Raw genomic sequence first — 12,323 nt, forward strand, 5'->3', positions numbered from 1 at the left:
CTTGCACATCTGTGACTAGGAAAATAGTCCATGGATCAAGAGCAAAAGAAGATAAAATAGACAATGTCGATTTTATGTAATTGTTTTAATTGCACAAACAAAAATGATGTAACTAATAATTAAAAGGAAAACAGATTATTGGGAAAAGATCTTTGCAGTAAGTTTTTCAGTCTCCTTTACAAGATATATAAGAAAAGGATTCAAATTCTATGACTAGAAGGAATTTTCTAATTGATAAATGATCAAATCTATATATATCTATATATATAATCTTTAAAAGAAAAAAATCCAAGCTATCAATGGCCATTAAAAATTGCAAATCATTAATAATTAAAGAAATGCAAATTAAAAACAACTCCAAGGTTTCAGTTTATTTCATTCAGATTATTAAAGTTGCTGAAAAAGGAAAATTGCAAATGTTGGAGAGTCTGTGGAAACAGGAACATTGATGTACTGCTGATGAAGATAAGACTTCATTCCAAGACTCTAAAAAGTAATTTGGAACTATGCCCTCCAAAATCACTAAACTCTGTATGCCCATTGTTCCATAGTATCAGTACTAGAATTATACTCCAAAGAAAGAAAGAGGAAAATGTATTCAATATTTAAAGCAGCTCTCTTTGTAATGATAAAGAATTGGAAACTAAGGGAGTATCCATAACTGATGAATACCTGAACTAATTATATGGCTAGAATGGAATATTAATATGAAGTTAAAAAAAAAAAAAAAAGGGAATGAAAGGTAAAGTTTGAGAAAAGCTCATATGTTAGATGTCTGAACTGATGTAAAATGAAATGAGCAGAACCAGGAGAAAAATTTATAGGAAAAAACTCCAAAAGGCTTAAAAATTCCTATCAATTCACTGACCATTCCAAAGGACAACTCATGAAGCATGCTACTTATCTCTTGAGGTGAGCATTTGGAAGTCTGTTTTACTTACAATGGGTTTTTCCTTCCAAGAGAAGGTGGGCAAAAGGGAAAATAAATCTTTGCTAAGAAAAGGGGAAAAAAGGACAATATGCACAATCAGGTGTACAACACACAATATATGTATGTGTGCATGTATGTATATACATATGTATTATATTATATATACAATTCTGTAAGTCAGTATAGCTGCTAGAATAAATTCAGGCTCAATTTTCCCAAATCTATTCTAAAAAAAAAACCCTAAAAATTTCTCCAGATTTATAACAAAAAATGACTCAAAACTACATTATGTAACTTTATCTGTTGGAATCCTTACAAAGTAATAAGTCAGTTGCCTAATTTAGCATGGTACTTAGAAAATTCTCTAGCTTACTAATGTATTTAAGTACTCAATAGAGTTCACACTTTTGGGAGATTCACAAGTCAGTAGTCAGTATGAGATTCACAAGTCAGAAACCCATAATCCCACTCTCAGATCCCATAATCCCACTCTCTCGGAGGAAGCGTTAACTTTCGGGAGATCATATATAAGAAGCTCTTGGAGTTTCAGTCTGTTAGTTCAGAAGATTGACAGAGAGGGGAGCACTCTGGGAGATTGAGAGCCAGAAGCCCTCGGTCAGAGGCAAGACAGATTCATTCCAACTTTCATCTTGGTGCTGGCTGGAGACATTTGGAGTTGAGCTAGAGGCAAAAGACTAGCAACGAGAGCTCTTGGAACCAAGGAAAGCTGAGACTTAGAAAACTATCCGGATAACTCTGAGATACCACTACACACCTGTCAGATTGGCTAGAATGACAGGGACACATAATGCAGAATGTTGGAGGGGATGTGGGAAAACAGGGACACTGATACATTGTTGGTGGAATTGTGAACCCATCCAGCCATTCTGGAGAGCAATTTGGAACTATGCTCAAAAAGTTATCAAACTGTGCATATCCTTTGACCCAGCAGTGTTTCTACAGGGCTTATACCCCAAAGAGATACTAAAGAAAGGAAAGGGACCTGTATGTGCCAAAATGGTTGTGGCAGCCCTTTTGTAATGACTAGAAACTGGAAACTGAATGGATGCCCATCAATTGGAGAATGGCTGAATAAATTGTAGTTTATGAATATTGTGGAATATTTCTTACAGAACATTTCTTACAGAAACAAAATGAAAAAAACAACATTATCACATGCCCAGCAAAAACATCAGGGAGGATTCAAAATATACAACAGCAAATATCTGTTTAAGAAAGTATATATATTAATAGAAGAAATTATATTCATGAGTGTTCATCTTTTCTTTACTTCCTTGTAAATTCTTTTGTTCTTTGCTGCACACATTTTTTACTTTATTCCTTTCCCCTCCCTTTTGTTTCCCCCACTCCCAAGCAGGCTATGGTTAAGAAAGGATATATTTATATATACATACACACGTAGACACATATCTTTTCCATCCCTGCTGACTGTTTTAATTCTGCTACTAATTTGCCTTGCTACTACTTAACTTCCCCCCACCGATTGAACTCTCTCTTGTCTTCTTCCCTTACCCTTTGTTTCCCTATCCACCTATTCCTCTCTCCTCCCTTATTTCTTTATAGATTTTGGAGGGTGCTATACCTTTCATAGTATATATGTAATGTTGCCTATTTAACCCATTCCTTATGTGAGTAGGTTTTCAGAACTATGAGGCCTCTCTAGATTCTGTGTCTCTTCTTCCTCTGCATCTCATTTGTATGATATAATTACTATTTTTACCTTAACTCTGTCCCAATTTTTCTTTTGAGCTGTTGTATTGTTGATATCAATCTTAAACATAATGCTATACATTTCCCATTTAAAAAACCAAACATTATCCATGTTGAGTTCTTTGAAAATGATCTTTGGTATTGACACTTACATGTTACATTTTCTGTTAAGTTCAGATTTGATTGATAGAAAGTCCTGAAAATCTGCAAGTTCATTGAATGTCCATTTTTTTCTCATTCACTATTATAAATAATTTTGTTGAATATGATATTTTTGACCACAGGTCTAGTTCTTTTAATTGTTGTAGATAATTTTTTTTATTTGTAGCTGCTGATAAGTCCTATATGATTCTAATTGTAGTTCCAGAATATTTGAATTGCTTTTTTCTTGTTTCTTGCAAAATGTTCTCTTTGATCTGGGGGGGGGGGGTCAAAATTTGGTAATAATATTCCTTTGTATTTTCCACAAAGGATCTCATTGAGGTTGTGAGAGGTGGATTTTTTTCATTTCTACTTTCCCTCAAGTTCTATCACTCCAGGACAATTTTCTTGGATTATTTCCTGTATTATTATGTCAAGGTCCTTTTTTTGGCCACAACTTTTAGGCAGTCCAATTATTCTTATATTTTCTCTTCTTGATTTGTTTTTCAAATCTATCATTTTTCTCATGTCACTCTTTTCACATTCTATTTTATTTTTTTCATTCTTTATAATCTCTTTTGTTATTTCTTAGTATATCATAACTTCACTGGCTTCCCCTTGCTCAATTCTAATTTTCAAAGAGTTATTTTCTTCTTTGAAACTCTTTTTCTCCTTTTCTAGTAGGTTAACTTTTTCCCATAATTTTCTTGTTTTTCTTGGATGGTTTTTATTTTTTGTTTTTGTTTTTCTTCAATATCTCCCATTTGCTTTTTAAATTCTTTTTTGAGTTCTATAAATTCTCTTTGCACAGGGAGCCATTTCACATTATTCTTTGGGGTGGAAACTTTTTATTTCAGTGTCCTCTTCTGAAGAAGAATGCTGATCTTCCCTTTTCCCATAGTATGTTTCTATAGTGGGGTTCTTTCTTTCTTCTTCTTCTTCTTCTTTTTTTTTTTTTTTTTTTTGCCAGTTCATTTTATTTTTAAATAAGAAGTATTAGTGTGAGCACTTCTAATCCTGGGGTGGAAGGAATAGTGTCTGTCTTCACTTCAGCTCTCTCCTCTATCAGGAATCTCAAATCTAGAGCTTCACCCTCTAGCAAGTGCCCATAGCCAACAGCATCCCAGCCCCACACCTCTACACTTACAAGTGTACTGGTTCCTCCTCACCTAGGGTGGTGTCCTACAGCACAGCTGAGCCTGGCATTCCTAATCAGGTTCTCTCCTCTAGCTGGACTCAGACCTCAACTCCATAAACAGTCCGGGAGGTGAAAGTTGCTGTGGTTCTTGCTGAGGCTCCAGTCACACCCAACTAGCCTGAGGGACCCCTATTTGTATTTCTGAGGGAGCTAGCCTGAAGGCGTTTGCACTTGGGGTTAATCTGGATCCCAGGTTTTTCTTCAGCTCTTCTCAGGTTCTTTCCGGAGGACCCCAGGTCTATCCTAAGTATTCTTGATTTTTGATGAGTCTATGTTTGCCCTGAGGAGCAAATTTGTTCTATTTGTTGAGTAAATCAGGAAAGCTTGAAATTTACCAAACTATTCTGCCATCTTCCCAGAATTCTCCCCCATAATGTGTCTTATAAACCAAGATTAATATTACAAGCAGAAAAAAATGAACCTTTGAACCTTTTCAGGGACACTACTAAATGTTTTAATTTTTAAGTGGCTAAATAGAATCATTTTATATTATTTTTTTCATTCATTAAATCTTCATTGAAACTCTGTATATCCTCTGCTAGGTGCTTTGGATAGCTCATATTCACAACATCCCTTTATGTATATGTGCTGGACTAACAACTCTGATTTGAAGGCTAAATGAGCTCTTTTCAGGGCTGCTGGTCCATCTTTGGTGTCTACCTTCACCTAATTCTTACTTATGGCTCCAAGAAGCTGTAGCACAGTGACCACACCCAGTAAACAATCTAAACAAACAGGTGCAATCAGGTTGAGGATAACCAATAGGCCTAATCTCTTGGTGAGTTGTTAGAGGATTTCTACCCTAAGCACAGGAAGCACCTTTCCCCAGGGTGATGAGAACAATTTGTTCCAACAACCATACAGAAGAAGGCATTGTGAAGCACTTAGACAAGGCCATCCACTAGAATCTCGGACCATCACTAGTCATCCTTATTGTTGTCTTGCCCCTGGACTTTGATGACCCTGGAGGAGAGAGTAAAGCTGATGATTTTGTGCAATTCTGCCTCATCTAAAAGGCAATTCACATGCAAGTCAAGACATCATCCCATGATGTCATTAGCAATAGAGAATTTTCAGCTATTCCAGATGAAAAAACTAGACTTGGGGGAAAAAAACTTAAAATGCCACACAAGATAAATCTTAAAAAGCAAATTTATTTGACCAATTCACAAATGATTGTTGATGGTTGAAAGACTAACACTAAGGAGGGCAGAATGAAAAAAACCCAGAAATTTAATATCTTCTCTTTAAAATATATACTTTATTTAGTTTAATATCCTTTCACTTTTAACTTTGTGTTCCAAATTGTATCCTTCCCTCAACCTCTCTCCTAGTCTGTGAGAAGGCAAGTAATCTGATATCAATTATACTTATGAAATCATATAAAATATATTTCAATATTAGCCATGTGGCAAAAGAAAAATTTAAAAAGCATATTTCAATCTGCACTCAAAATTCATCAGTTTTCTCTCTGGAAGTGGATAGCATTTTTCATCCTCAGGTTTTTAGAAGTATCAAAGATCATTGCATTGAGATAAGTCTTTCACATTGATCATCATTACAATATTTAAATTACTGTTCAGTATTCTCCTAGAACCTTTACATCTTCAAAAGGTATTGCATTAAATAAGATAGAGAATTGGTTGGGGGGGGGTAGATTGAATCTGCATTGTGTGCTGATGGTTTTAGGAAGGGAAAGACTAAAGGAAGGGAAAATATACTAGTGAAAAATGAAGATGAGGATATAGGACTTAGCATTTCTCATAATTAGAGTGCTTGAGAAAAAAGGATATATAAGCATAAAGAAAGAAATACTGGATTGAGAATTAGATGTTTCATTTTTAATCTGAAGTGAACAAAGGAGGGTTGAACATATACTTGTACACAGTTTGGTACAGAAATATGTTAAATTCAGGGAAACAGGAAGGGATGAGGGTGGGGAGTAAGAGGAAAGATAATAAAAGGGAGAGAATAGTTGCAATCAAAACAAACTTCCTGATCTTGAAGAGTATAATTAAAAGGAAAAGAACTAGAAAACACTCTACCCCCTACATTATTGTGAGAAATCATTGAATAAACTATGGTATGTGGATGTGATAAAATTTGTTTGAATTTATTTACTTAATGCAATGGAATATTATTATGCTTTAAAACAAGTTGAAAGAGATGATTTTAGAGAATCTGAAATTGCAAAGTTGTTGTCTTGCCCCTGAGCAGACATCTCTGCTCAGAATCAGGAGAAAAATAACACTTTAAAAGAAAAATAACTTTTAATGTTTAAGAACTATAATCAAAGCAATGAAAACCTATACCATTAATTTGATTCCCTATATTAGAATCGCTATTCCCTTTTACTTGTCACCTTTGGGCATCTGGGGTATGAACTATTGACCTTGTTCTTCAGTTTTGTCTGACACAAATTAATCACTTCCTATGCTATGTGTTTTGGAGGATATATATATGCAGTTTTCTTTCTTCTTCTGTCCTTTTAATTTTAAAGCCTTTTCATTATATTTTTTTTAATATTTTATTTTATTTTATTTAATAATAACTTTATATTGACAGAATCCATGCCAGGGTAATTTTTTTACAACATTATCCCTTGCACTTCTGTTCCGATTTTTCCCCTCCCTCCCTCCACCCCCTCCCCTAGATGGCAAACAGTCCTATATATGTTGGATATGTTGCAGTATATCCTAGATACAATATATGTTTGCAGAACCGAACAGTTCTCTTGTTGCACAGGGAGAATTGGATTCAGAAGGTAAAAATAACCCGGGAAGAAAAACAAAGATGCAAATAGTTCACATTCGTTTCCCAGTGTTCTTTCTTTGGGTGTAGCTGCTTCTGTCCATCATTTATCAGTTAAACTCAGTTAGGTCTCTTTGTCAAAGAAGTCCACTTCCATCAGAATACATCCTCATACAATATCGTTGTCGAAGTGTATAATGATCTCCTGGTTCTGCTCATTTCACTTAGCATCAGTTCATGTAAGTCTCTCCAAGCCTCTCTGTATTCATCCTGCTGGTCATTTCTTATAGAACAATAATATTCCATAACATTCATATACCACAATTTACCCAGCCATTCTCCAATTGATGGGCATCCATTAATTTACAATTTCTAGCCACTACAAACAGGGCTGCCACAAACATTTTGGCATATACAGGTCCCTTTCCCTTCTTTAGTATTTCTTTGGGATATAAGCCCAATAGAAACACTGCTGGATCAAAGGGTATGCACAATTTGATAACTTTTTGGGCATAATTCCAGATTGCTCTCCAGAATGGTTGGATTCGTTCATAACTCCACCAACAATGCATCAGTGTCCCAGTTTTCCCGCATCCCCTCCAACATTCATCATTATTTTTTCCTGTCATCTTAGCCAATCTGACAGGTGTGTAGTGATATCTCAGAGTTGTCTTAATTTGCATTTCTCTGATCAATAATGATTTGGAATACTCTTTCATATGAGTGGTAATAGTTTCAATTTCATCATCTGCAAATTGTCTGTTCATATCCTTTGACCATTTATCAATTGGAGAATGGCTTGATTTCTTATAAATTAGAGTCAGTTCTCTATATATTTTGGAAATGAGGCCTTTATCAGAACCTTTAACTGTGAAGATGTTTTCCCAGTTTGTTGCTTCCCTTCTAATCTTGTTTACATTAGTTCTGTTTGTACAAAGGCTTTTTAATTTGATATAATCAAAATTTTCTATTTTGTGATCAGTAATGGTCTCTAGTTCATCTTTGGTCACAAATTTCTTTCTCCTCCCCAAGTCTGAGAAATAAACTATCCTATGTTCCTCTAATTTATTTATAATCTCATTCTTTATGCCTAGGTCATTTTGATCTTATCTTGGTATATGGTGTTAAGTGTGGGTCCATGCCTAATTTCTGCCATACTAATTTCCAGTTATCCCAGCAGTTTTTATCAAATAATGAATTCTTATCCAAAAAGTTAGGATCTTTGGGTTTGTCAAACACTAGATTGCTATAGTTGACTATTCTGTCTTGTGAACCTAATCTTTTCCACTGATCAACTAATCTATTACTTAGCCAATACCAAATAATTTTGGTGACTGCTACTTTATAATATAATTTTAGATCAGGTACAGCTAGGCTGCTTTCATTTGATTTTTTTTTCATTAATTCCCTTGAGATTCTCGACTTTTTATTGTTCCATATGAATTCTGTTGTTATTTTTTCTAGATCATTAAAATATTTTCTTGGAAGTCTGATTGGTATAGCACTAAATAAATAGATTAGTTTAGGGAGTATTGTCATCTTTATTATATTCGCTCGGCCTATCCAAGAGCACTTAATATTTTTACAATTATTTAAGTCTGACTTTATTTGTGTGGAAACTTTTTCGTAATTTTGCTCATATAATTCCTGACTTTCCTTTGGTAGGTAGATTCCCAAATATTTTATGCTATCAACAGTTATTTTGAATGGAATTTCTCTTTGTATCTCTTGCTCTTGGATTTTGTTGGTGTTGTATAAAAATGCTGAGGATTTATGGGGGTTTATTTTGTATCCAGCTACTTTGCTAAAATTATGAATTATTTCTAATAGCTTTTTAGTAGAATCTCTGGGGTTCTCTAGTTGTACCATCATATAATCTGCAAAGAGTGATAGTTTGGTTTCCTCATTGCCTACTCTAATTCCTTTAATATCTTTCTCGACTCTTATTGCAGAGGCTAGTGTTTCTAATACGATATTGAATAATAATCGTGATAGTGGGCAACTTTGCTTCACTCCAGATCTTACTGGGAAAGGTTCCAGTTTTTTCCCCATGGCCTATGATGCTTACTGATGGTTTTAAATATATGCTCCTGACTATTTTAAGGAAAAGTCCATTTATTCCTATGCTCTCAAGTGTTTTTATTAGGAATGGATGTTGGATTTTATCAAATGCTTTTTCTGCATCTAGTGAGATGATCATATGGTTTTTGTTTGTTTGGTTATTGATATAGTCAATTATGCTAATAGTTTTCCTAATATTGAACCAGCCCTGCATTCCTGGTATAAATCCTACTTGGTCATAGTGTATTATCCTGGGGATGATTTTCTGTCATCTTTTTGCTAATACTTTATTTAAGATTTTAGCATCAATATTCATTAGGGAGATTGGTCTATAATTTTCTTTCTCTGTTTTCAGCCTACCTGGTTTAGGTATCAGTACCATGTCTGTGTCATAAATGGAGTTTGGTAGGACTCCTTCAATCCCTATTTTTTCAAATAGTTTATCTAGCATTGGAGTTAATTGTTCTCTAAATGTTTGATAGAATTCACATGTAAATCCATCTGGTCCTGGGGAATTGTTCTTAGGGAGTTGATTGATAGTTTGTTCTATTTCTTTTTCTGAGATGGGAGTGTTTAGGATATTTACTTCTTCCTCTGTTAGTTTGGGCAAGCTATATTTTTGGAGGTATTCTTCTATTTCATTTAAGTTGTCGAATTTATTGGCATAAAGTTGGGCAAAGTAACTCCTAATTATTGCTCTAATTTCCTCTTCGTTAGTGGCGAGTTCTCCCTTTTCATTTTTTAGACTAACAATTTGATTTTCCTCTTTCCTTTTTTTAATCAGATTTACTAAGGGTTTGTCTATTTTGTTGGTTTTTTCATAGAACCAACTCTTAGTTTTATTAATTAATTCAATAGTTTTTTTACTTTCAATTTTATTGATCTCACCTTTTATTTTTAGAATTTCAAGTTTAGTGTTTGACTGGGGGTTTTTAATTTGTTCCTTTTCTAGCATTTTTAGTTGCAAGCCCAATTCATTGACCTTCTCTTTCTCTATTTTATACAAATAGGCCTCTAGAGATATGAAATTTCCCCTTATTACTGCTTTGGCTGCATCCCATACATTTTGGTATGATGTCTCATTATTATCGTTTTCTTGGGTGAAGTTATTATATGTCTATGATTTGCTGTTTCACCCAATCATTCTTTAGTATGAGATTATTTAGTTTCCAATTATTTTTTGGTCTACTTTCCCCTGGCTTTTTGTTGAATGTAATTTTCATTGCATCATGGTTGAAAAGGATGCATTTACGATTTCTGCCTTACTGCATTTGAGTTTGAGGTTTTTATGTCCTAATATATGGTCAATTTTTGTATAGGTTCCATGAACTGCTGAAAAGAAGGTGTACTCCTTTCTGTCCCCATTACATTTTCTCCAGAGATCTATCATATCTAATTTTTCTAGTATTCTATTTACCTCTTTGACTTCTTTCTTATTTATTTTGTGGTTTGATTTATCTAATTCTGAGAGTGCAAGGTTGCGATCTCCCACTATTATAGTTTTGCTGTCTATTTCTTCTTGCAGCTCTCTTAATTTCTCTTTTAAGAATTTAGATGCTACGCCACTTGGTGCATATATGTTTGATACTGATATTGCTTCACTATCCATGCTACCCTTAAGCAAGATATAGTGCCCTTCCTGATCTCTTTTAATTAGATCAATTTTTGCTTTAGCTTGATCTGAGATAAGGATGGCTACCCCTGCTTTTTTGACTTCACCTGAAGCATAGTAGATTTTGCTTCAACCTTTTACCTTTAACCTGCATGTATCTCCCCGCTTCAGGTGTGTTTCCTGTAAACAACATATTGTAGGATTCTGGCTTTTAATCCATTCTGCTAACCGCTTCCTCTTTAGGGGGAGTTTACCCCGTTCACATTTATGGTTAAAATGACCAATTCTGTATTACTTGCCATCTTGTTAACCCTGGTTTACGCTTTTCTCCCTTCTTTCCCCTTTCCCCCCCTTCCCAGTATTAAGCTTGTGATCACCATTTGCTTCTCACAGCCCTCCCGTTTTAGTATCCCTCCCCCCCGCCTTAGAGTTCCTCCCCCTATAACCCTTTTCCCTCCCAGTTTCTGTATTCCCTTCTACTTAGCTTATTCCTTCCCTTTTCACTTTTCCCTTCTCACTTTTCAGTTAGGTGAGAGAAGTTTTACCATAGATTGAATATGTCTAAAATTTTTTCTCTTAAAGCCAATTCTGAAGGCAATAAGATACCCATTATATTCATCCTCCTCCATTCTTTCTCTCAGATATAATAGGTTTCCTTTGCTTTTTTATGAGATGTCGTGCCCCCACATTACCCTTTTTCTGGTACAATGTCCTTTCCACATCTAGTTTCTAGAACAAAGTATACATGTATTCTTTATACATCTTTATAGCCGAAATATAGTTTCCATGATTAATCTTTACCTTTTTAGATTTCTCTTGAGTTCTATAGTTGTAGATCAAACTTTTTGTTAAGTTCTGGCCTTTTCATCAAAAATAGGTGAAATTTGCTTACTTCGTTGAATGTCCATCTTCTTCCCTGGAAAAAGATGCTCATTCTCGCTGGGTAAGTTATTTTTGGTTGCATACCAAGTTCCTTAGCCTTTCGGAATATCATATTCCAGGCCCTTTGATCCTTTAATGTGGATGCTGCTAGATCCTGAGTGATCCTTATTGTGGCTCCTCGATACTTGAATTTTTCTAGCCGCTTGCAATATTTTTTCCTTCATCTGAGGGTTCTGGCATTTGGCCACTATATTTCTTGGTGTTTTGATTTTAGGATCCCTTTCAGTCAGTGATTGATGAATTCTTTCAATGTCTATTTTACCCTCTGTTTCTATGACTTCTGGGCAGTTCTCTTTGATAATTTCCTGGAAAATAGTGTCCAGGCTCTTTTTTTCATCATGCTTTTCTGGGAGTCCAATGATTCTCAGATTGTCTCTCTTGGAGCTGTTTTCCAGGTCTGTTGTTTTCCCCAAAACATACCTCACCAAGAGAAAAAATAATAGAAAATCAGCTAAGGTGAAAGGTTTGAGGATACCCTGAACTGCCTTGTATGAAAAATGATACATCAATAAAAATATGATCTTGAATATAAAATGCCAGTGCATATAGCTGAAATTGTACATCATTAACTAATTCCATGAAATAGGTTTGATTTTCTAACTCTTCAGTGGTTCGTGGCAGCCCAGAAGGAGAAGATCTAGTAGGTGAGTCAAACTTTAGAATGGTGGCTAGTGAATCATTCAAGTGGAAGGGCTTTGTGTGGAGGCTAATAAAATTGGAGTGGAGTTGATGGACTTTCTAATAAAAGTTTATTTTACTTCTGTTACTCTATTTATAATCAACTATTACCATTCTCCCCAAATCAGTGCTGGAACAACTAAGGGGAGAGAGAAGAAATGGAAAATTACAAGAAAAGGGGATCTTTTGAAGAAAGAGAATATAAAGGAGAAGGAAGTAGAAAGAAGAGGGAAACAGTAGAACAATAAAAATATATAGATATGGATAGAGGAGAAGAG

Source organism: Antechinus flavipes, chromosome 3, assembly GCF_016432865.1.
Source record: "Antechinus flavipes isolate AdamAnt ecotype Samford, QLD, Australia chromosome 3, AdamAnt_v2, whole genome shotgun sequence".
Classification (NCBI taxonomy): domain Eukaryota; kingdom Metazoa; phylum Chordata; class Mammalia; order Dasyuromorphia; family Dasyuridae; genus Antechinus; species Antechinus flavipes.